The sequence below is a fragment of the Lissotriton helveticus genome, chromosome 2_1 (assembly GCF_964261635.1).
Source record: "Lissotriton helveticus chromosome 2_1, aLisHel1.1, whole genome shotgun sequence".
In the NCBI taxonomy this organism is placed as follows: Eukaryota; Metazoa; Chordata; class Amphibia; order Caudata; family Salamandridae; genus Lissotriton; species Lissotriton helveticus.
This window is the reverse complement of record NC_136059.1, coordinates 271,277,912-271,304,812: the sequence shown is the minus strand read 5'-3', so window position 1 is coordinate 271,304,812 and position 26,901 is coordinate 271,277,912.

Genomic DNA, 26,901 nt, shown 5'->3' with positions numbered 1-26,901 from the left:
AAGTGAGCAAGAGACCCACGCCTGGGCAAACCCTGCCAACGTAGAGGTGAGGTGCCTTCCATGAAGTGCAGGGATCAACAGAATCTCCTATTTCTCCATGGGAGATTGTGCTAAGGCTGATTTTTGTCGATAGCCCAAGCTCCCATAGAGAAATGGGAGTATGCGACTGCACCATGTGTGGTTGCCTTGTAATGGCGGTGTCAGGACAGCCACCTCAAGGTCGGACGATGTCGGAACGACAGTGAGGTGGTGCAGATGTGAGTCTGCCCAAAATCATAATCAGACCCTAAGCATTTAATAAAAAACTAAACACTTCAGGAAACCTGAAAAAGCAAATCAAAGTAAAAGCAATGGATTATTATAAACCAAAATTGCTTTCCTTTAAAAGAAAACAAAAACACAAATAGATTAAAAAACAGAAGCTAGCGGTATAAAAAATGACCGATAATGAAAAGAAAAAGACTGTCTCCCCATAGAAATGACTTGTAAACAATGTACAAATATTGGAATAATGTATGATTTTTTTTAAACGTATTAAAAATGTAAAACATGTCAAAAAATGTTGTTAAAAAATATTCAGAATTTGAAAGAATATATTAAATATTAGTTTAAAATATATACAATTATTTAAGATACACTAAAAGAACCTATGTTAAAATAATCTTGAAGACATGTATATAAATCGATTCAATAAATGTAAAACAACTGTTAATAGTTGAGAAAATTTGCATAAATGTTTATCTTTAGCAGCTCCCTGTGCCAGCTGCCCTGTTGCCTTGCCTCTGGCCTTGCTGAATCCCCTGACCCGCTGCTCTCCCCGACATGCCGCCTGCCCCTGTGTGCTTAGTGTCTCTCCTGGTTACCCCCTGGTAATTCCCTTGTGTGCTGCTGTAAGCCCTTCTGTATAGCGCTCCGTTTGTACCACTTTATCCAGTATAGTATTTTCGTGTTAACTCCTCTGTCCAGAAAAGTCTAGTCCAGTATAGTTGTTTCTTGCTTTCATTCTCATTTCTGTTTTTTGCTTCTGGCCCTTCTGGTTTTTCCCATTGCTTCCTTCCTACCTGTTTTTCACCTCCCAATGGACCCGCCCCCTTACCCACAGTTCCCTTCCCTCCCACAGGACCTTCTTAATGGAACCCACAGCACAACCCCATCACCAGCGCGCCAAACACAAGCCTGTATGTGCCCATCCACCCCTGGACCTTCCCCAGCACCAGGACCCCTGGCCCTCCCATCATCCGCTGCTATGCCGCCAAAAAGCTCCTGGTCCTGGAACCTGGACATTGGATCCTCAGCTGCTGCTCATCCTACCCACAATTAACCAAAGGACCCTTCACCTGCTGCCACTGCCATTTCTCCTGCAACACAGAACCACCAGCCCGCACTCGATCCCATGCCGCTTCTGCCCAAAAGACCTCAAAGAACTTGGTACCGCTCCAAAGTATTCTGCTCAACACCTATTCCCTCTGCAAACATGCCACGGAAATCTGGGACTCCATCACCGCCCTCTACTCTGTCATTGCCTACATTACTAAAATGTGGCTCAATCTCTCTTTGAACTCTGACAACACCACCGCAGTTCCCAGTAGCTACACGATGATTCACCGAAACTGCGCAAACAAACACGATGAGGGCATTGCCATCATCTTCAAGGAAACTATCTGATGAACCATCACCAACAAAGACCCCACGCCCCTCATGGAACACCTCAACTTCCAACTACAGACCAATGCCACAACCACAGTAAGAGACACCCTCGTATATAGACCCCAGGGACCTCGGCCTGCATTCTGCGATACCATCTCCAACTTTTATTACCCGCCCTAGCCATGGACTCCTACCAGTACATCCTACTCACCTCAACTTCCTTGCTGATGACCCCAATTATGCCAACTCTACCACCCTCCGGGAGAACATCAACAACATTGGCCTCACCCAACTGGTCACCTAACCCACGCACAAAGCCGGACATACACTTGACTTTATCTTCACCTTCAGTGACAGAATCAAATTCAGCCATATCACAGAACTCACCTGGGCCGACCTTGCTACCATTCACTACGCCATCGCCGATGCTCAGAACACAATCACCAAGCATCACAGCTTTTCCCACCGAAGCTGGGGCAAGGTAACTGAGACACAGTGGACACAGGCCCTCGGCACCACCCATCTAAAAGATTCATCAGACCTGGACAAGGCCATCCAGAACTTCTCTGCATTGATCACCAAATGCGCCAACAGAGTTGCCCATTGAAACCAGTAAAATACAACAAAACCTCAAAACAAGCCAGGTGGTACACCCCAGAGGTCAGAACCACCAAGGGCAACTGCTACCGATTTGAGAAATGATGGTGCACCACAAGGAACCCCTCTGACAGAGCCACTCACAAAGAAGCCCTCATCAACTACCACTTGCCCATAAAGGAAGCCAAAAAAGCAGCCATCATAGCCTGTGTAGAATCTGTGGCCAATCACACAATGGAATTCTCCAAAATATTCAAGGAATCCTCCAATCTGACAGCCACAAAGAACACCATCCACCCTTCCCAAGGACTCAGCAACAGCCTCTTTGATTAATGCCACTGCAATATTGCCACCATCTACAACAATGTTGGCTTCCAACCCACTGTTCTCAACCTCAACAACCCCATCCAACTAGCAGACACCAGTCAAATTATCACCACCTGGTCTATCATGTCTTCCCTCCACTCACCGATGCCCACTGCCCCTTGCTCCTGCAACTCACCAGCATCATCACCACCTCCATCTCCACAGCAGCCTTCCTGGACAGGTGGAAACAGGCAGATGTCAGACTCCCCTAAAGTAACCCTCCTATGAAATTAGCGACCTCAAAAACTATAGACCGATCGCCCTGCTTACCTACCCGGTTAAAGTACTCCGGAAACCAATCAAAGAACAGCTCACTGAGTACCTAGAGCAAAACTACCTACTTAATGCCTTAGGGGCTGACTACGATGGAACGATGGAACCGCCACCGACAGCCTGTAGGTGGTGGTCCCATCACCATCTTAATAGGGTTTCTCCCACCATACTACAATGGCAGGCAGATGAGTGGCGATCAGAGAGACTGACTGCCACAGATCCTACGGGCTCAAGGAGCCTGTTGGCTCATTGGGGGACCTCTGATCCTTACAATGGTGGCGTAGCCTGCCAGGCACCGCCGTAGGGATTATGATGTCCCTCTCCAATGGCAGTTTCATGGTGCTTTAACCACTATGAATAGGCTGGCGGAAAGGGATATTGAAGGCCCATAGCGGGCCCCCCATCCCTCTCTGGCCCTCAGCTTTGGAATGGTGCCTACCACATAGTGCAGGGATATGCAAAAGGTGTATTATTTGCACTGTTACGTGAGCTGCAGCTGCACTGCCTTGAAGGAGGTCGCATTGTAATTCAGCTAGCGGGACCACCAACAGAGAGTCGGGCGGTCTCATCACCGGGAGGATGGCGGTCAGACTTTCAGCCGACCGCCTTCATAATGAGGCTTTAGTTACAATCAGGATTCCACGCCAATCACAGCACTGAGGCTGTGCTGATCACTGCCATGGATGACATCAGAAATCTCCTCGACCGTAGAGAAACTGTGCCCTGATCCTCCTCAACCACTCTGCTGCCTTCAAAACCACATCCACCCCCCCACATTTACAGACTCCATGATATTGGCATACAGCACACACAGAGCATAAGGTTGCCTTCCTCCATCTCCTAAACCAAGGACATTTTATGCGGCCAACCCCAAGTTTGATCCCTCAGCCCCACCCTGTCAACACCAAATTACCCCCCTACGGAAAAAATAATCTCCTAAGCAGACAATACTCACTCAACTAATCCCCTTGCTCACTAAGGACCCCTCCAACACCAAAACCAACTTCTGCAACATCATGATTAATGTAGCCAACTGGATGAGAGACAACTTTCTAAATAAACACCCACATCAACAGACCATTTGTGCAGCCTAGGCAGCATCCTTGACAGCGAACTGACCATGGAACAACAAGTCAGTGCAATTGCCTCCTCCTGCTTCCACCCTCTTTGCATGCTTCGCAAAATCTTCAGACAGATCCCATTCACCACCAGAAAGACTGATACGCAGGCCCTCATCACGAGCTGCCTCAACTGCAGAAATGCTCTTAATACCGGCATCATACTTGTAATCAACAAGGGTTCCCTGTTGGAACAATTAACATTCAACCCCTAGGTCAGGGAATAAATCTGAGAAAAACAATACCTAGGCAGTATTTCAATATATCAGACAATATTATAAAGACCAACACTGGCTGCAGAACAGTTTCTAAGTCGTAACAATTTTTATTACAGTCACATTAAAAAATTATACATGTATCTAACATAAATTATTAAAACTATACCATCCTTAGAAAGTATATATACATAAAAAATACGTGAACATAAATGAATGAGTTGTGTGTCGACGCGTTTCGGCGGCCAGCGCCTTTCTCAAGACAGTTTACAACTACCTGAAAATAAAAAACAATAATCACTATATGAAGTATAGTCATACATTATAATTTTAACTACACAATACAGGCATATTAAAAAATCACGTATATACATAATTCAATTTCTAACCTAGAAACAGTTGTTCCGCCAACCGGGTCCTACATTAATATAATGTGAACAGAGCTGATGATATGACATAATTAGCATAACGAACATGCTCATGATATAACCTCTATTGTAGCTTTCTTATACTAAGAACGTTACTTCAATCTCTACATAACTCTTAGACATCGATACTATAACTGATACAATATGTGGCTGTTTCCTACGTCAATCTTCTAATGGCCACTATTGACCAATGAATTCTTTGCACAACATTGCCACTGTATTAACTTTGCACTTATCGACCTAGATCTCTAGATAGCTAAACAGCATACTATTATGGATATTCCAGACGCTCGTATTCTGATGCAAATAATTGAACGTTTATCAACCATAAAAGTTAGATACTTGTTTCTGGTGCTGGACTCGCTCTGTCAGTCGATTACCAGGTTATTAATGTTCTATCCGTTTATGATTCTCATATTAATCTAGGCCTCTCATGAACAACGAATACAGTGATATCTCCCAATTAAATACATCTATACCGTCTAGGTTCAGGGAGAGGAGACTGACAGAAAAGGAAATGAAAAATAGAGTGAGATAGACAGCAAAGGGTCTGTGGATTCCCTACTACATGTGTGTTTGCTTTACTATTAGAAAGGCCAAGCTATTAAGGGTCTCTTATATTATTGCCACATATACGGACACTTCTAATAATTACTCGAGTCTCATTTGTAGATATTGTTATAGATATGAAGGGTCGTTTTTAATTTGCAGGGATAGATATCTCAGGAAATGGTTCCACTTACCTAACAAAGTGAAATAAAACTACGATTCACTCCACAGTGGTTAGCACTTCACACTATGGGGATCCATATGATGGTTTACAATAGAATTGCTGCGTAAATCAGTGCAATTGCCTCCTCCTGCTTCCACCCTCTTTGCATGCTTCGCAAAATCTTCAGACAGATCCCATTCACCACCAGAAAGACTGATACTCAGGCCCTCATCACGAGCTGCCTCAACTGCAGAAATGCTCTTAATACCGGCATCTCCAACCAGCTCCTCAGAAGACTCCAGACCATACAGAAGGCTGCAGACAGACTGATCCTTAACCTCCCTGAATGGACCCACATCACCCTACACCTCAGAAACCTATACTGGTTCCCCATCCAGAAGAGTTGCCACTTCAAGATCGTCACAAACGCCTACAAAGCTCTACACAATCAAGGACTGTCCTCCATCAACCATCGACTTAACTCTCATCTACCCACAATTAACCTGCCCTCCTCCTCACTCTCCCACGTGCACACTCCCCCTCCATCTGTTGCATCCACAGAGAGGGCCACTCCTTTTCCTACATCACTGCCAAGACCTGGAACGACCAGTCCCTCCACCTCCAAACAGCTCTATCCCTGGTGGAATGCAGAAATAAACTCAAGGCCTGGCTTTTCAACTGAGACATCCACCCTAGAGCACCTAGAAACCCCTAGGAGTGACAGAGCTGTGCTATACAAATGCTGATCGATTGATTGATATATATATGTTTAAATTGTAGTAATTATAAATAAACTTTGAAAACAAATATAATAAGAAAAATGTGTTACATGTCTTTATTCTATAAAGAATTGCCTACAAACAGACAAATAACTATTTTTTGTTATATTTCTAAACACCAAAAACACTAATAAAATAACACAAACTATTTCTACAATCTAGAAAATAAAGGATTTCATTACAAAATTATAAAATTAAATAATCACACTCCAATATAATCCTTTTTTAAAAACCGAATCCAATCTAAATCTATTTGTAAAGTAATGTAATGTAAATGTATACTTGTATAGCGCACTACTCACCCGCAAGGGTCTCAAGGCGCTTGTACTAATACCGCTGTGGAACCCATCCTGGCTTTCCCTGTGAGGTGTCCACTCCTGGGCACCCCCAAGGTGGAGGCCAGGCATCCTTAGCGTTGTAAGGACCGTTGTGGAGATTAAGCAAGCTATTGCCCAGAGTTGCAGAGTGGGACTCCATGATTGGAATAGGCACCGAGGCGAGAATTATCAGGTCCGTGGAATTTTTGAGCCCAAGACCCGCCGAGGCGGGGAATTGAACCCTGGTCCCGGGCTAGACCTCTGCAACAGGGTTTTCCGCTCTAACCATTGAGCAAACTTCTCCATTTGGGGAAGTTGTTGGACACTGAAGGGGTAGGAAGGAGCAAGATGTCACTCTTGTAACACACCTTGCTTCATACCGCTCTTTCCTACCTCGGTAGCTCGGAGTTAAGCTACAACGACGGAACGATGTAAGGGGGAGCTGGTGTTGTAGTGGAGATCCAGGAAACAGAAAACTACCAACAACGAATAAATAGCTGACAATATGGAGGCAACGGCCGTCGGGGTGGCTCTAAATGGAGGGATTTACCCTACCTCGAAGCAGCAGTAGTCTACAAGCTGACACTGTACCTCACCTGGCTTGGGATAACATTGCTGTGGACACAGAGAGCCGTTTCATTAGAAGCTATGAAGGGGAGGGAAAGCAAAAATGCTAAATCAGAACTCACTCTCCCCGGGCCTACTACAAACATCATAGTCTCCACAGCTACCTTGCAATCCTCAATAAGCCACATATCTGCCAATGAATTAAAAGGCTGCAGGGAGGGGGTTGAAATAAAAGGCAAAGGAAAGCATGAAGTCAGCAAGAAATCTTCACAGCTCCTGGCACGGGGAGCGATACTGCCTGAGTACGGAGAATCTCAACCCTTAATAGCTATTCTGTTATCGTCCATGAATATCAAAGGACCAAAGGGAGAGGCCCTGAGATCCAGCACTAAATATCAGTAAAGTTACTCTAGCAGAAACCCCTTTGCCTCAGGTTGAACTAGAGCATCTTTTAGAACGACTTTTTTGATCATTGCGCGCTGCTACACCTAGCGCTGCACTGCTGCTGCTGTTTTAACTATTTTAAAAAATAAAAATCTCCATCTATTGTATAGCGCGTGCGCGCTGTTGCCTTTGGCGCTATTCCATCTAAGCGCTCTATTGTGATTTCTCCCCTCTCACTTGCACCTAAATTGTGCCCCTCATCCCGCATTTAGTGGGAAACTGACCTGCTTAGGGATTGAGGGTTCATAGAGACATCGCGCTGGGCTGTCTGCAGCCGCCATCTTAGGTGAGTGAGGGAAGCCAGGGAGCGCCGAATTGCGGGCGCCATTTTGGCTGGGGGGTCTAGTGCTCGCACTACAGGACTGCAGAGACTGGAAGTGCATATAAAGCAGTTCCTCTCTCGCGTGGCCAGACTTTTTTGATCATTGCGCGCTGCTACACCTAGCGCTGCACTGCTGCTGCTGTTTTAACTATTTTAAAAAATAAAAATCTCCATCTATTGTATAGCGCGTGCGCGCTGTTGCCTTTGGCGCTATTCCATCTAAGCGCTCTATTGTGATTTCTCCCCTCTCACTTGCACCTAAATTGTGCCCCTCATCCCGCATTTAGTGGGAAACTGACCTGCTTAGGGATTGAGGGTTCCTAGAGACATCGCGCTGGGCTGTCTGCAGCCGCCATCTTAGGTGAGTGAGGGAAGCCAGGGAGCGCCAAATTGCGGGCGCCATTTTGGCTGGGGGGTCTAGTGCTCGCACTACAGGACTGCAGAGACTGGAAGTGCATATAAAGCAGTTCCTCTCTCGCGTGGCCAGATTTTTTTGATCATTGCGCGCTGCTACACCTAGCGCTGCACTGCTGCTGCTGTTTAACTATTTTAAAAAATAAAAATCTCCATCTATTGTATAGCGCGTGCGCGCTGTTGCCTTTGGCGCTATTCCATCTAAGCGCTCTATTGTGATTTCTCCCCTCTCACTTGCACCTAAATTGTGCCCCTCATCCCGCATTTAGTGGGAAACTGACCTGCTTAGGGATTGAGGGTTCCTAGAGACACCGCGCTGGGCTGTCTGCAGCCGCCATCTTAGGTGAGTGAAGGAAGCCAGGGAGCGCCGAATTGCGGGCGCCATTTTGGCTGGGGGGTCTAGTGCTCGCACTACAGGACTGCAGAGTCTACGGCTATTTAATATGGTTAACATACAGGCGCGCAGCGTGGGCGCGCAGCGGGAGCGCAGGCGGAGCACCGGAGGTGCGCCAGAGGTAAGCCCGTTTGCGCCCGTTGGCGCACGGGTCGCGCCGGGGGCCGGACGGAATGCCTCTGGACACATAGGTTCCCCCCCTCTCTCGTACACTCGCGCAGAGCTTCTGAGTGTTAACTCTAGTCTGGCCAGCACTTCAAGGGACAATGCCTCTACCAAGCATCCAGCTGTGGTATCCTGCGGACTGCTAAATGTGCGCTCGCTCGTTAAACACTGTGATGAGATTGCGCTACTGATAGAGTCACGGAATATGGACTTTAAGTGCATACTCCTAGAGCGGGAGGTAGAGGAGGCGGAATTGGCATTATATTTAGGCAGACTTTACATCTCGTTCAGCATAATGTGAAGGTTATTGCTGGATGTGAATTGCTGGCCTTTTCTATCAAGGATCCAGGAGGTGTGCTACTTACAGGTCTATTATGTTATAGACCTCCAGCTGGCCCGCTCGCGGCCGTTCCTGAGCTCATTGACCTGATATACGATCTCGCCCATTCCCACACCAAGATGATGGTGCTGGGGGATTTCAATTTGTGCTCAGAGGGTTCAATTAAGTCGGCCTATGAAGACCTGGTACAAGCCTGTACTAACATCGAGTTACAACAACTAGTGCTATCTAAAACCCATGTAAAGGGTCACATACTTGACCTTCTTTTCGCGGACCCCGGCAATACTTCTATTTGGGATGTTCAGCCGCAGTGTTGGACGGACCACGCCCTTGTTCAATTTTCCCATGTGTGCACCAGCACCCCTCTGAAGAGAGAGAGTATGAAGGGCACGAGAACGGGGAGATTGTGGTCCAGGCTCCTTAGACAATCCGCCCCGCCTTCTCTGTTGCCGGACGGCTTTGTGCTGGGAGAGAGCGTGGACGAGAGCTACGAGACTCTCTGCCAGAAAATCTCCACAGCTCTGGACTCCGTGGCCCCGAAAAGGAAAATCAAAGATAGGCCCAATCTTGCCATGCCATGGTACTCGGAAGATCTCCGGCAGCTCAAGCTACAATGTAAACGGGCTGAGGGAACCTGGAGGAAACAGTACGTGGAACCGCATAGGGTCCTCTTTAGGCAAGCACTGGCAAGCAGGCTAAAGCCAGTTTTTTAGAAAGTTCTTTGCTGGCGGCGGCCGACAAATCTCAGGCCCTATTTAAGATCGTGAAGGACCTGGCCCACCACGGATGTACTAAGAATGCCATCCCGGCCTCACAGGCTTTGTGCGATCAGCTAGCACTAGCCTTTGAGGATAAAATCACCAACATCTTAAACAACCTCCCTTCTCCATCTGGGAGTACTACAGATGATTTCACCCTGCCCGAAAATGATAGGGAGCGCACTAAATTGGTGGAGCTAAGCGCGTTCCCATTACCATCTTTCGAGGATTTCTGCTCTTTGGCTGATGGGGTGTCCTCTGGCTCACCGCTGGATCCTCTACCACCCAGATTTTGGAATTTCTATCGTGATGAGCTGTTTCTACCATTGTTTCTCACATGTTGCCAGTCCCTCACCTCGGCACGGGTACCAGATTGCTGGAAACTGGCGGTGGTCTCCCCACTGCCCAAAAAGGAAAATCTGGATCCCACATGTCCAGCGAACTTTAGGCCCATCTACCTCCTGCCATTTCCCATCAAGATCCTAGAGAAACTGGCCACAAAACACCTATCCAACTTTCTGGAGAAGAACGATTGCTTGGATGTGGCTCAGTTTGGGTTTCGACCGGCACACGGGACAGAGTCAGCTTTGGTGTCCGTTCTCGATGATCTTCGGACGCGGACCGACATGGGTCAGGCAGCCTTTCTTGTGCTGCTTGACATGTCGGCCGCGTTCGATACGGTCAACCATGTGACCTTGATCAGGAGATTGTCGGAGGTGGGGGTGTCGGGGTCGGCCCTGGAATGGTTGGTGTCTTATCTAGAGCAAAGACATCAGGTAGTTGCACTACCGCCCTACCAATCTAACATCAAGAGGGTAGGTCAGGGAGTCCCCCAGGGCTCGGCCATCAGCCCCATCCTTTTCAATCTGTACCTCCGGCCCCTAATCACACTGATCAGGTCTTTTGGCATTACGGTCACCAATTATGCTGACGACACTCAGCTTATCTTCTTGTTTGAGGGTAAGGGTGGGGTGTCACAGGAGGTGTTCCACCAATGCATGAGGGCCACGGCAGACTGGTTAGGGAAAAATTCCCTTCAATTCAACAGCTCAAAAACAGAGGTTTTACACTGCTCCTTGGATCGGATTCCCAGGGCCCTTCCCCAGGGTTTTTGGCCTCCTGATTTCCTGGGCTCAAATCTGCCGGCTGATTCAGTTCGGAATCTAGGGGTGATGTTCAGCTCCGATTTACAACTGGACACCTCTGTAAACAAGACTGTGGCCACGTGCATGGGCCTACTTGGATCCCTGAGAAAGATCCTACCTTTACTCCCAGCATCGGTAAGACCAGAGGTAGTGCGGAGCATAGTCCTTAGTCGTTTGGACTATTGCAACGCATTGCTTCTGGGGGCTCCAACCACCGTGCTTGGGAAACTCCAGCGGATTCAGAACTGCGCCGCTAAGTTGGCGCTTTCACGGCGCCGCTCGGACTCCTCCACTAAGGCACTCAGGGATCTTCACTGGCTCCCAATTTCTCAACAGGTGACCTTTAAGGCTCTGTGTAGCGTCTTTAAGGCTCTGCACCACCAAGGCCCGGTCCCATTACAAGATTTATTTTCTTGGTATACCCCCGTAAGAACTCTTCGGTCATCATCGGCATTTCTGGTGGTGGTACCCAAATTTCGGAGGACTCGGATGGGCGGTCGTTCCTTTAGGACGGCTGCGGCACGATTGTGGAACTCTTTACCACTGAGCCTCAGGAGCTTGGAAGTTCTTTCCATCTTTAAAAAGGAGTTAAAAACGTACCTGTTCCCTAGTATAACGCAGTAGAGCAGTAGTAGATAAAATCGTGCTTTGTGTCAGAAACAGTCATAGCGCCAGGATGCCCGGTGGGTGACAGTGATAGCGCTTTATAAGTACGCCTATACATACATCTGGAGTATTTAAACAAGGCAATAACATTAGAACATATAGAAATCAATCAAGTCTCCCCCTTTCTGATGTTACTGGGGGACAGGGAAGGGATATATTTATACCTTCTGGAGACACTGGTTCCCTATAAGTGACTTGCAGCAAACCAGAGAATAGAAGCAAGAAATTATAATCTCACCAGAAATAATGGATGACATTTGTTTTCCTTAATGGATGATTCTGAATCATTGAGTGCTGGAATTTTATCTTCAAGTAATGTTGCCCTCTCAGATCTAAGCGGCAGCAGCTCGTTGGAGGAATCAGTCATTCTAACACAACGAAAAATCAAGAAAAAAATCCTAATTTAAAAAAAGAGTGAAAAAAGGGAAGCCAACCAGGAGAATTGAACAGAAAATATATGGTGAAATTGAGAATGACTATTCCGCCTCGCGTCTTGTCTACGTTTTTGGAGATAAACCAGAGAAAGAACCAGCTGTAGACGAAGGGACCATGACGACAGTCGGGACGGCGGGGGCAGAGACGGCTAACACTGTAGACTCCTCTCTCGCTGTTATCTTTTTCTCTAGCCTACAAGTGCAGGAGTAAGCTCAAAGTGACAGCTGCTGGGCAAGGCAAGCCAAGCCTTGAAAAAATTGCAGGTTACCGTAAGGAAAATGAACAATAGAAGCTTGATAATACTTGTTTCCTGAAATCACGAAAGAAAAGCAAACAGATATATGAATTATTAAACTCAATTCCCTTAAATAAATTGTCCAGAGAAGAGAGAGATGTTTTAGACGGGCCGCTACAATGGGAGGAGATCTATATTGCCTTGACCACCCTCACAGCTGGGACGCTGACTCTTTTCCGTCTGATTCTTATAAAACATTCTCTGGGCAACTTAAAGGACACATCATGATACTAATTGAGCAAATACATCGTGGAGCATCCCCCCCGGCTCTTGGTCCTCAGCTAAAATAGTTGTTTCTACCCTAAAAATAAACGTTATTTTGGAACTTGGGTCATATTGTCAGATTACTTTAATTAATGGAGATTCTAAAATGTACTCTAATATTTTTAGCTACACGTCTAGCTCAGGTAATTCCCAAAAACGTTTCTAATAGACAACATGAGTTTAACCCCCAGAAGAGATATAACTGATGTTGTTTTCGATGCAGCACAACTGTCAGGGGACCCTATGGCGCTGATCCTGCTAGATGCGGAGAAAGCTTTTGGATCTCTTGGCACTATCTTTGGGCCATTATGCAAAGAACCGGTATCGGAACAGTGTTTATACAGGCAGAAGAGGCCTTCTGTTATAAGTCTGTTGCCAGCATTTCCGTCTTTGGAGAGTTAACAGAATGATTTGAGATCTCAATGGGACAGGGCAAGGTTGTCCATGTTCCCTACTTTTATTTGCAATCTATATTGATCCGTTCATTCAGAGATTAGAGAGTAACATGGCAATTCTCCAAATGCAAGAGCAAAGACACGAAATTAAGACCTTGGAATATGCTGATAAAATTGCTTGTCACCCCCAAGCCCGAAATAGCCCTCAGGATAGTTGAAAAAGAAACACTAAGGGCCCCATTAGGATGGTGGGTGAATTGCCCCCACCGGGCCAACGGTAGGCACAGCCGGCCGGCAGGGGTGATCCACCCGCCATCCGTGCAGAAATGACCTCCCGCCATATTATAATGGCTGGGTGGTCCGCGGCGGACGGAAAGACCATCTGCCGCTATTCCGCCTGGTCGACATGTCCCCAGAGCGGGCTCCGGGGATGGTGGGGTTGCACATGGGGGGTACAGTTCCATCCACCACATGACAGGCACCGCGCGGTGCCTGCCATGTTGTGCATGGAAGTGCACAACATGCCTCCCTGGCATTGTGGCGGACAGTTCTAAGTGCACCGCCCGCCACAATGTTAGGGATGCAGGACATTCTGACCCTGTGCCTCATGGGAACAGTACAGCCCGAACTGCCAAGCCATGACTTCCCTGGACCAAAAACAAGCTTCCTAGGACCGGTTTCTGGCATTTCAGCCGTCTTCAGCCAAGCTTGCTTGAATCCAGTGGCAAAATGAGCAAGGGACTCACGTCTGAGCATACCCTGCCAACTTATGGCGAACAAAGCAGTACAAAAGGGGGTGGTGATGGACGGAGCATCTGAACCAATCAAACACTCACACCCAGTCAACAGATCTGGGTTTAATCCATCACCGTTCTTTAGCCCACTCTGCCACCCCAGTTCAGACATGGCCATATGCAAATCAGTCTGACCCTGTGCCTCATGGGAACAGTCCAGCCCGAACTGCCAAGCCATGCCTTCCCTGGACCAGAAACAAGCTTCCTAGGACCTGTTTCTGGCATTTCAGCATCTTCAGGTGGTGTGGAGTGCAATAAAACGATGGATTTAGGCCCAGATCTCTGTACTGGGGTGAATGTATGACATTGTTCTGCATTCTGTCCATCAACTGTTAATTTTGCATACTCCTTAAATAAGGGCAAGAAGCAAATTGTAATTAACAATAAGATTTCATGGAGGAGCAGAGGTTGACCGGTTCTAAGATGGCCGCAGTCTAGAGAGGCTCCAGAACCCGACCTACATAGCCGACAGAATCCTCTATTAGCAGCAACATCTGTTTACTAGCCCATCGGGGTGTCCCATGAGTTACCCGAGGAAAGCCTGGGAAAAGCGATGCTTGGCAGCAGGTAGGAGATGGTGGGCGGTAGCTGCGTTTGTATGCCCTGGTACTGAGAGGTAGAGTGTGAGGGCAGCTGGGACAAGCTCCGTCACTGCGAGCCAGCAACATCCTGGCCAAGGGCGTCACGGCACGATCCTGAACCTGAACTGGTGTGCGGACGCTGAAGCTGGGATACCGACTTTAGGAGATGAAGCCTGAGCCCCTCCCTACACATTGAGCTACAGCGAGGTAGGCCTGATCCTGAAGGTTGCTGCTTGAGTGCTGCGGCGTGAAACACTGATACAACAAGGCTAGACGGGAGCGTTTTTGTGCACTGAGCCCCGTGTGCTACGGCACAATAAATAGAGCGTTTGTGGTGCCTGGCCTGGACGGGCCCCCTCTGGGGAGAATATTATTAGTACCACACAGGTGAAGCTGAGCATCCCACTCCTGCAGTACCAGCCCCAGCGGATAGTATATAGTGAGGCAAAGGAACACTGCAGTGGCATTATAGGTGAGCTTGCAAGTCATTGTGCCTGCGATCTGGAGATCTAAACTAAAAAAGTGTGCTTGGTGGGGCGGCAAGGCCTGCTCTTCTCCATTCTGAACACAACACATATGTATTGGACAAGCCGAGGCCCTGAATGCAGTTTATGTATGGACCCAGTGGGTGGGTCCCTACATAGTGTTTGTGCAAACTAACACACTACATGGTGGGGCTCTGCTCACCGGTGACCCCAGTTGGAGGCAGCCAGCTACCTAAGTTGAGAGCAATCTCAGCAGCACTTTAAAGCCCGCAGGACCTCAAGACAAAAAGAATCAGACACCCACGCAGCAGACTCAGAGCCGGAGACCACGGAAGCCTCAACAGATCCTGAGCTGAAGCTAATACTTACTGCCATGCACTGAAGTTTAACGAAGATAGACGGTAAGAAAGACGTGCTCACACTTAGGATGGACCGTATGACAGAACAGCTCAACAGGCATACAGAGCGACTGGATGCAGTGGAACAAAGAGTGCCAAACTCGGAAGACAGACTAGAGGAGGAATCTACACCCTCTAACTCAAAGCTGAAGACCTGGAGGTGCGCTCTAGATGGACAACATCCACATTGTGGGTGTGGTGGAATCTACCAACATTGAGAACATGGAGAAATATATGGAGAACCTTCTTAGTACACTGTTGTGGAGAGACACATTCTCTGAACTATTTGTCGTGGAACGAGCACATTGATTGATGGCACCACGACCAGTCCCAGGGGCTGGTCCACGGGCAATAATAGTGAGACTCCTAAACTATAGGGACCGTGATGCAGCGTTACAAAGAGCGCAAGAAATGAAAACTCTACAATACGAAGACTCCAAACTCTTCTTGTACCCAGATTTTACTCAGCAAGTGCAAGAAGCCTGTCGTCTTTTTCTACTGGCAAAGAGACAACTAAGGGAACTGCAAATGCCAAACTACGTGTCAAGGCCGAAGGGACGGCTCACTATTTCACAGATCCGAAACATGTGATGCATTACATAAAACAGATGGAAAATAACGGACAGCAAAGAAAATCCCCTAGACAGAATACGGTGGATAATGATCCTCAACAAGACTTGGAAGAAGAATAGCTCTTCATATAACTTTCTGAAATAGAAGTAGTAACCCGCGTGAGGATATAAGCTTTGCTAATGAGTTGTTGGCCACCACTTGCGACCATTCAGGGTACGAACACTTCAAAGTAGTGTTTTATCACTCAACATCTTGATGAAGACACTGCTGAGCTTCTGGTAGGATGGTTCCACTTGTTTACCCAAGTGGATGAGTAAGGGTGCCTGAACACTTTGAACTGCGTAGAGGACTTCTGGTCATACAGCCCTCTGCAGTGAGACTGTAACATGGTTGTTGCTATATATATGATAAATAATTCATTTATTGAGTGGGGAGGTCTTACCATGCACATTTGGTTGAAGCAAATGCATGTAAGTACAGTTACCTTTATGTGTTGTTATTTTTACCATTTGCCTCCTTCGTAAGACCTTCAAATGGATCCCACTCGAACACCGAAAGACAGTCACTCACGCCCTGGTCACCAGCAGACTCAACTACGGCAACGCACTCTACGCCGGAATAAACAAAAACCTCATCCGCAAGCTACAGAACATCCAGAACGCCGCCGCAAGACTGGTCCTCAACCTGCCAAAACACTGCCACATCTCCCAGCACCTGCGCACACTCCACTGGCTCCCCGTCGAGGCGAGAATCACCTTTAAGATGCTCACCCACGCACACAAGGCCCTCCACGGCACCGGACCAGCATACCTGAACAGCCGACTCAAATTCCACGCACCCCAAAGGACTCTACGATCAGCCCAGCTTTCCTACGCCGTGGTCCCCCGCACCAGAAAGACCAGATCGGGAGGCCGCTCCTTCTCCTTCCTCGCGGCCAAAGCATGGAACGCCCTTCCGCTCCACCTCAGACAGACAACATCGCTCCCCATCTTCGCAAGAAACCTCAAAACCTGGCTCTTCGACAGACCCGCTCCTTGATGGAATGGAACCTGCACCCCCCCTACCCCCCCACCCCTAGCGCCTTGAGACCCTTACGGGTGAGTAGTCGCGCTTTAACAAACTCCTGATTGATTGATTGATTGATTGATTGATATGCAGTTGGGGGGTGCCTTGGGTCAAAGACCTCCACGGCCATATTTTTACCACTGCTTTTATATTATGGGTCTTGGTTGTGCCACATCATAGGCACACAAGGGAGGGTGGGGAAGGGCAGATGTTCAGCCAAAGCAGAAGTTTTATGCTTATGGCATGGGAGGGACAGTTGTGGGTATTCAGTTTTGTTTGTTATGGGAAAATATAAGTGAAAAAGTTACTGGACTGAAAGTAACTGGCACACGTACACTCAAACATCATACAGTAGGCAATATTACATGACATAGATAGGCAAAAAGTCACTACACAGGTACGGTTACTCACATGGAACATCAAGGGCCTTAACAACCACAAGAAGGTTCGTAAGGTCGTGGTGTATCTCAGGAGACACTCAGTTCAGGTGGCATTTCTACAGGAAAGGCCTTTGGGGCACAATAGCAGCACACCATAATCGTAGGGCCTGAGAGGCCGGTACTGTGCTGCAGGTTTTATCTCACATGCTCGAGGTGTCTAAATATGGGAAGATAGCAGATCCAAAATACAGTTACAGGTGGTACACATAGACCCAGGAGTAGATATGTCATAGCTCGATGTAATACAGGTCATTGGGCAGCAGTATTGGTTGGTATATATGATCCGAACTATGATGACCTGAAGTTTTATCACACACTCTATTCACTCCTTTCTCAGTGGAGCACCTTGCCACAAGTTTTGGGAGGTGGGGCTTCATTTTTATTCCGGATCCCGCATTGGACTGATCCATGGGGCCTCCTCACCGCCCTTCTGCCTCAGACTGCGCTATCAGCAACATTACAGAAACACTAGATCTGGTAGATATATGGAGATGTTGTAACCTACAAAGGTCCGAATTTACACATTCTTCGGCAACACACAACACACACACTTGCATAGATTAGTGGCTAATTTCCGAACAGTTGACCCAGCGTGTCTTGAGATGTGCGCCACACCCGGGGCACCTACTATGACCACTCCGCGATAGCACTGGACATAGAGCTCCAAGGGAAGAGGATGCCCCTTTCACATGGAGGTTCCCTCCACACTCACTATTAGACCAGGTATTCAGGGTGGAATTGGCAATGACAATAGAAGACTTCTTCAGTAGCAATGGGGGGTCAGTAAAGAGTTTTGCTACAGTATGGGAAATATTTAAGATCCTAACAAAAACGGTTTGAAGCCAGAGGGTCTGAGGGAAGATTTAGAGACCACACAGGATTAATTTCCCCAAAACTAGAATCAAAAACAACAAGAAATCATGGGGTCTTTAGAAGACCCCAGGATTTCTTGTTGTTTTTGAAGCATTTAAGATCTTCATTAGCGTGTCACAATTTCTAAGCACTCTGGGATATTGAGATCCCTCTGAATCAGACTCTCACTCCTTGAAAGGGAGCTAGAAACAATATAGGAAAGACACCAGTAACTTACTGAGGTAGATTAAAACTAAAATATTAGCATTCCAGGAAATAACCAATAGTAAAATGGTACACATGGACAAATATGCCATAGCCCATATATACGTTGAGGGGGAGTGTCCTGACCTGGGACCCACTGGCAGCCTTCATGTGCCGTGGACGAGAATTGGAGAGGACCAGAATATTAGCAGATGAGCAAGGTAGTATGCTGCATGTTTAAACTCACATAGTGTAAATATTCCAAGGCTATTACTCAGATATTTACAACACTAGAGTATCCACAAACGAGGAAGCCATGAAAGATTATCTGGAGCATAAAGCCATGACATGGCTCACTAATGAACATTGAGAGCACTTTAACTACATCTGAAATAAAGGCAGCACTCAGAGGTATGCAATCGGGTAAGGCCCCGGGCTTGGATGGCCTTGCGGTTGCTTTCTCTAAGGCCTACCACGATCTTCTCATCCCACACTTGATCACTCTATTCGAGGAATTGGCGAAGTCGGGCCTTATGCTTCCCTCTATGCGCGAAGCAATGATTATCACGTTGATAAAGCCGGGCAAGATTCCAACTGAATGTGCTTCATATAGACCCCTCTCGCTACTGAGTGAGGACACCAAGCTATATGCAAAAATATTGGCGAATGTGCTAGCTCCATTGTTGCCCGGAGTTATAAAGCAAGAACAGTCTGGGTTAGTCCCTGAGCATAGTATTACTTCCAATCTCTGCACTCTATTTAGGGCCATGTAGCAGATTAACCCAAAGGTGAGGGCTACCGCAGTCTTTCTGGACGCTGAGAGAGCCTTAAATTCAGTTGAATGGGCATTTATACATGCAATACTACGACGTATAGGGGTGGGAGAGGTTTTCCTGAAACTGGTGGATGTACTATACTCTGCCCCAGTGGTCAGGGCCCGCTTCAGCAACTCTGTTACCCCGCTGTTATGGATCTCCAGGGGCACCATGCAGGTATTCCCCTTGTCACCCTTACTGTATACCTTGATAGTGAAACCCTTAGCAAGTGCTATACGCGAATACCATATCCACAGAGTTATACGCTATCCAAATTATAATCTTATTATCTTGACATTTGCAGATGACACTCTGGTATACATGAGAGATCTCGAGGAAAATCTTGCCTAGGTCCTTAGAGAGGTGGTGCACTTTGGGCCCTCTCAGGGCTCCGTTTAAACTGGGAGAAGTCCATGGTGTCTCCCCTCACTTCTGTAATGAAGCCAGTCCTTCTAGAATTTTCTCTGAATTGGGCAACAGATCCGTCCAATACTTGGGCATATGGATCCACACAGACCCCACAACAGTAATCAGAGAAAACTACGGGAAACAGTGGCTAAACTTGAGACAGATGTTGATTGTTGAATCGAACTCCCTCTCTCCCTAATGGGGTGCATCGCCATAATGAAAATGGTAGTCCTTCCTAGATTCCTGTTTTTATTTCAGAATATCCCAATCCTATTGACGCAAGCCTTTTTCACTATGTTGCGCTCAATTATGATCAAGCTTTCTCTGGCTGGGGAAACAACCACAAGCGTAATGGGAATTCTCACCAAGCGGTATGATATGGGAGGCCTCAATACACCGAACCTTGAACAATATTATAAAGTGGCGCAGAGTATTTTTGTGCATTACTGGATATATGACCCGCAAGGTTCACCACATCTACATATAGAGACTCTGCTACACCTGACACTCTCTCCCAGATCCTAATCTCTCCCCCAAGAGACACCATGGTTGTTTCGATTCATTGAATACCACAGGGAGCAAGACCACTGACTCATTGTCAGTGAAATTGCTCTCCCACCCTCGCAGCTCCACCATTAAGTGAGGTGCCCCTGCACTCTTGAGTGTTGGTGATCCAGGCCCTCCTCCACCCGCAGGTTTCCCTGCGCCTCATCCCTGGTGGTCCAGTGGACCTCTGTCTCCTTTCTTTCTTTCTGCTCCTTCACTCGTTTTTCTCCACTTTCTATCTTTCACCTTTCTGCACCTCTGCTCTTTTGCGCCTTATTTCTGCCCATTTCCCTTTCTCTCCCTCTGCTCCTTCACTCGTTTTCACTCGTTTTTTTCCCCTTTCTATCTTTCACCATTCTGCACCTCTGCTCTTTTGTGCCTTATTTCTGCCCACTTTCCCTTTCTCTCCCTCTGCTCCTTCACTCGTTTTCACTCGTTTTTTTACCCTTTCTATCTTTCACCTTTCTGCTCTTTTCTGCATCTCTGCTCTTCTGTGCCTTATTTCTGCTTATTTTCCCTTTTTTCTTTATCCCTTCTTTCCTCCCTTTACCGTTCCCCGCCGCTGCTGCCCCCCGCGGCCCCTCCCCCCCAGCACGACCGGACCAATCCAGCTCCCCTCCCCGCTCCCGCCTCCCAGCTGTCCAGCCCTCCCCGACCCCTACTTAATGGCGGCCACTGCGGGGACAGGCGAGCAAGACCACTGACTCATTGTCAGTGAAATTGCTCTCCCACCCTCGCAGCTCCACCATTAAGTGAGGTGCCCCTGCCCCTGCAATCTTGAGTGTTGGTGATCGAGGCCCTCCTCCACCCGCAGGTTTCCCTGCCCCTCATCCCTGGTGGTCCAGTGGACCTCTGTCGCCTTTCTTTCTTTCTGCTCCTTCACTCGTTTTTCTCCACTTTCTATCTTTCACCTTTCTGCACCTCTGCTCTTTTGCGCCTTATTTCTGCCCATTTTCCTTTCTCTCCCTCTGCTCCTTCACTCGTTTTCACTCGTTTTTTTTCCCCTTTCTATCTTTCACCTTTCTGCACCTCTGCTCTTTTGTGCCTTATTTCTGCCCACTTTCCCTTTCTCTCCCTCTGCTCCTTCACTCGTTTTCACTCGTTTTTTTTACCCTTTCTATCTTTCACCTTTCTGCTCTTTTCTGCATCTCTGCTCTTCTGTGCCTTATTTCTGCTTATTTTCCCTTTTTTTCTTTGTCCCTTCTTTCCTCCCTTTACCGTTCCCCGCCGCTGCTGCCCCCGCGGCCCCTCCCCCCCCAGCACGACCGGCCCAATCCAGCTCCCCTCCCCGCTCCCGCCTCCCGGCTGTCCAGCCCTCCCCGACCCCTACTTAATGGCGGCCACTGGGGCTGCGGGCGCGCCGCTGGTGCACCGAAGGCGCGTCAAAGGCAAGCACGTCTGCGCCCGTCTGCGACCCGTCCGCGACCAGCACCAGGAACCCTGGACCTCCGCCCCGCCAACGCTACGACCCAGCAGCACTCCACGCACTCAACCCAGGCTGCAACAACAACTGCAAGCTAGCATCACCAGCCGACACCCATGGACCCTTCAGCTGTCACCGCTGCCGGCACACCTGCAGCACCGCCAAGAACACGGATCCAGCACAACCCGCCCACAAGAACACAACCGAACCGAAGACCCTGCAATGCATCCTCCTCAACGTCCGATCCCTCCACAAACACGCAACAGAAATCTGGGACCTCCTCGACAGCACAACCCCAGACGTAGCATTCTTCACCGAAACCTGGACCAACACCACCTCGGGACCGGACATCGCCATCGCCATCCCCCAAGGATACAAGATCTCCAGGAAGGACCGCCCCATCCACCCAGGAGGAGGAATCGCCATCGTCCACAAATCCAGCCTCCGCCTGAGCACACTCCCTGACGAGTCCACAGAACTGATGGAACACCTTCACTTCAAGATACTGGCCAGCCCCACCGCAGCCCTCCGAGGAACCCTCATCTACCGACCCCCTGGACCCCGCGGACCCTTCGCCAACTCCATCACGGACATTATCTCCCCGCAGGCCATCGCATCCACCAACTACACTCTGCTGGGAGACCTCAAGTTCCACCTCGACAATCAACTGGACCCCAACACCACATCCCTCCTGGACAACCTCCACAACATTGGACTCCGCCAGATCGTGACCGAGCCCACGCACTCAGCAGGACACACCCTCGACCCCCTCTTCACTACAGGAAACTCCATCACCTTCAGCCACACCACCGAACTCCCATGGACCGACCATCGTTGCGTCCACTTCACCTTCAGAACACCCACCATCCACAGACACCAGCACCTGCTTCCACAAAGAAACTGGACCAAAATCACCGATGACCAGCTCACCTCCTCACTCAACAACTCCACCCCAACCATCGCGAAAAACGACGACCCCAACACCGCAGCCCGAATCCTGCATAGATGGATCTCGGACAGCACCAACACAATAGCCCCCCTCAAGAAAAACAACAATACCCGTGCCAAGAAAGCCAGATGGTTTACCACCGAACTTCGAGAGTCCAGGCGCACATGCCGCCGCCTCGAAAAGGCCTGGAGAAACACCAAATCCACAGAAGCCCACAACAACTTCAGAGCCGCCACCAACGCCCACCATCAACTCATCAGAGAAACGAGGAAAAAAGCGTTTGAAGACAGAATCTCCACCCACGCACACAACAGCAAGGAACTCTTCAGCATCATCAAGGAGTTCGCCCAACCCACCAGCGAGTCTACCGACATCCCTCCCTCACAAGACCTCTGCGACAAACTCAGCCTCTTTTTCCACCACAAAATCAAGAGCATCTACGACAACTTCGACGAAGACAACCAACACACTGAACCCTCACCAACCACCCCCGACACCCAGAAACCAGCGATTGATGACTGGACAGCCCTCACCACCGAAGACACACTGAAGACAATGAAGTCAATCCACTCAGGGGTCCCCACGGACCCCTGCCCCCACCACATCTTCAACAGAGCCGCCAACACCATCGCACCCATGCTCCGCCAAACCATCAACCGCTCCCTTGCGACCGCCTCATTCCCCGACGACTGGAAACACGCCGAGGTCAACCCCCTCCTAAAGAAACCCTCAGCGGACCCCACCGACCTCAAAAACTACAGACCCATCTCCCTGCTCCCGTTCCCAGCGAAAGTCATCGAGAAAGCCATCAACAGCCAACTCGCCACATTCATTGAAGAACACAACATCCTCGACTCCTCCCAATCCGGCTTCAGAAAAAACCACAGTACGGAAACCGCCCTCCTCGCCGCAACAGACGACATCCGCACCTTACTGGACAAAGGAGAAACAGTAGCCCTCATCCTCCTCGACCTATCAGTGGCGTTCGACACAGTCTCCCACCGCACCCTAATACGCAGACTCTACGATGCAGGAATCCAGGACAAGGCCCTCGACTGGATCTGCTCCTTCCTCTCCAGCAGGACGCAGCGGGTCAGACTCCCCCCTTTCCTCTCGGACCCCACACCTATCACCTGCGGAGTCCCCCAGGGCTCCTCCCTCAGCCCGACGCTCTTCAACATCTACATGGCTCCACTTGCCCCCATCGTCAGAACCTACGGACTCAACATCGTGTCATATGCAGACGACACTCAGCTCATCCTCTCCCTATCCAACGAGCCCAACACCGCCAGACGCAACTTTCGAGAAGGCATGGAAGCCGTCGCCAAATGGATGAAAAACAGCTGCCTACAACTAAACACCAACAAAACAGAAGTACTCATCTTGGGCCCAAACCCCGACGCCTGGAGTGACACCTGGTGGCCCACCGCCCTCGGAAACCCGCCAACCCCCACAGACCACGCACGCAACCTGGGAATCATCCTGGACTCCGAGCTCAAAATGGACCGCCAGATCAACTCTGTCTCATCTTCCTGCTTCCACACCCTCCGCCTCCTTCGTAAGACCTTCAAATGGATCCCCCTCGAACACCGAAAGACAGTCACTCACGCCCTGGTCACCAGCAGACTCGACTATGGCAACGCACTCTACGCCGGAATAAACAAAAACCTCATCCGCAAGCTACAGAACATCCAGAACGCCACCGCAAGACTGGTCCTCAACCTGCCAAAACACTGCCACATCTCCCAGCACCTGCGCACACTCCACTGGCTCCCCGTCGAGGCGAGAATCACCTTTAAGATGCTCACCCACGCACACAAGGCCCTCCACGGCACCGGACCAGCATACCTGAACAGCCGACTCAAATTCCACGCACCCCAAAGGACCCTACGATCAGCCCAGCTTTCCTACGCTGTTGTCCCCCGCACCAGAAAGACCAGATCGGGAGGCCGCTCCTTCTCCTTCCTCGCGGCCAAGGCATGGAACGCCCTTCCGCTCCACCTTAGAGAGACAACATCGCTCCCCATCTTCGCAAGAAACCTCAAAACCTGGCTCTTCGACAGACCCCCTCCTTGATGGAATGGAACCTGCACCCCCCAACTCCCCCCCCACCCCTAGTGCCTTGAGACCCTTACGGGTGAGTAGTCGCGCTTTAACAAACTCCTGATTGATTGATTGATTGAGGGTATGTGTGGTGGGACCTCTTGGAGGCTCTGTGGGTTCTATATTGTACTTACCTCCTACATTAATAGAATGGTGTGCATGGTTTACAATTGGTAGAGAGAGAGGAGTAGCCGAAGCCCTAAAATCATTACAAATCATGACGATGTACAAAATTCAGCGAAGACATCACTGACTTCATCACCCCACACGCCCTCCCTTCAGAAGAATACATTCTACTGGGAGACCTCAATTTCCATCTGGAAAAGAGCAACGACAGCAACACCACCACCCTTCTGGACAATCTCGCCAATCTCGGACTCAAACAACTTGTTAACACCCCCACACACTATGCAGGACACACACTCGACCCTATCTTCACTTCCAGCAAGCATATCTCCTTCACTCATACCACACCCCTCCACTGGACGGACCACAGCTGCATCCACTTTATTTACAATAAGACCTCGACCCACAACCACCCTCAACCAACTCTGCGAAGAAACTGGAACAAAATCACCATCGACCAGATCTCAACATCGCTTCTTCAAAAAACCCCTGCCTATTCAGCGAACCCTAACCAAGCCGCCATCAACCTCACACAATGGTTAACCCAAACCGCCGACAAATTAGCACCCTTGAAAAAACATCATACCAAGCAAGGCAGCAAGAACGCCCCCTGGTTCAACGATGACCTTAAGAAATCCAAGAAGCTCTGTCGTTCCCTTGAGAAAACTTGGAAAACAGACCCAAACACTATCACCCAAGCCGCCTTCAAAAACGCCACCCGCAAACACCACCAATTAATCCGGACAGCCAAGAAAACAGCACTCAAAGACCGACTAGACAACAACGCCCACAACAGCAAGGAACTTTTCAACATCATCAAAGAATTCACCCACCCCACCGCCAGCTCTAACGACATCACCCCCTCACAAGTCCTCTGCGACTCCCTTGCTTCATTCTTTCACGACAAAATCGCCGACATCCATAACAGCTTTGACAACACACCTGTAAACCAATCCACCCCACTCACCTCCGAACGGTTACCTGCCCCGAATATCCTTCTCGAATGGAACCCAATCACCACAGAAGAGACGATTCGCCTGATGAACTCCATCCACTCAGGATCAATCAATCAATCAGTGACACTTATAAAGCGCGCTACATACCCGTAGGGTCTCAAGGCGCTGGGGAGGGGGGGGTGCCGCTACTGCTCGAACAGCCAGGTCTTCAGCTTCTTCCTGAAGGAGAGGTGGTCTTGGGTCAGGCGCAGGTCGGACGGGAGGGAGTTCCAGGTCTTGGCGGCCAGGTAGGAGAAGGACCTTCCTCCTGTAGTCGCTCTTCGGATGCGGGGGACGGCGGCGAGGGCGTGGTTGGCTGATCGGAGGTGGCGTTTGGGAGCGTAGAAGTTGACTCGGCTGTTGAGGTAGCTCGGGCCTTGGTCGTGTAGGGCTTTGTGTGCGTGGGTGAGGAGGCGGAAGGTGATTCTCTTGTTGATGGGGAGCCAGTGAAGGTCTCTCAGATGACCGGAGATGTGGCTGGATCGTGGGATGTCGAGGATGAGTCTGGCTGAGGCGTTTTGGATCCGCTGGAGTCTCTTCTGGAGCTTGGCGGTGGTCCCGGCGTAGAGGGCGTTGCCGTAGTCCAGTCGGCTTGTGACGAGGGCCTGGGTGACGGTCTTCCTGGTCTCTGAGGGGATCCACCAAAAGATCTTTCGTAGCATGCGTAGGATGTTGAAGCACGCCGAGGAGACGCTGTTGACTTGCCTGGTCATGGAGAGGGAGGAGTCCAGGATGAAGCCCAGGTTTCGTGCATGGTCTGTCGGTTTGGGTGCGGTGCCCAGGGCGGGAGGCCACCAGGAGTCGTCCCAGGCGGAGGGTGAAGAGCCCAGGATGAGGACCTCCGTCTTGTCCGAGTTCAGTTTCAGGCGGCTGGTCGTCATCCACTCGGCTACCTCTTTCATCCCTTCGTGCAGGTTGGCTCTGGCGGCGGCGGGGTTGTTGGTCAGGGAGAGGATCAGCTGGGTGTCGTCGGCGTAGGAGATGATGCTGAGGTGGTGTTTGCGTACGATGGCCGCGAGGGGGCTCATGTAGACGTTGAAGAGGGTGGGGCTCAGTGATGATCCTTGGGGGACGCCGCAGATGACTTC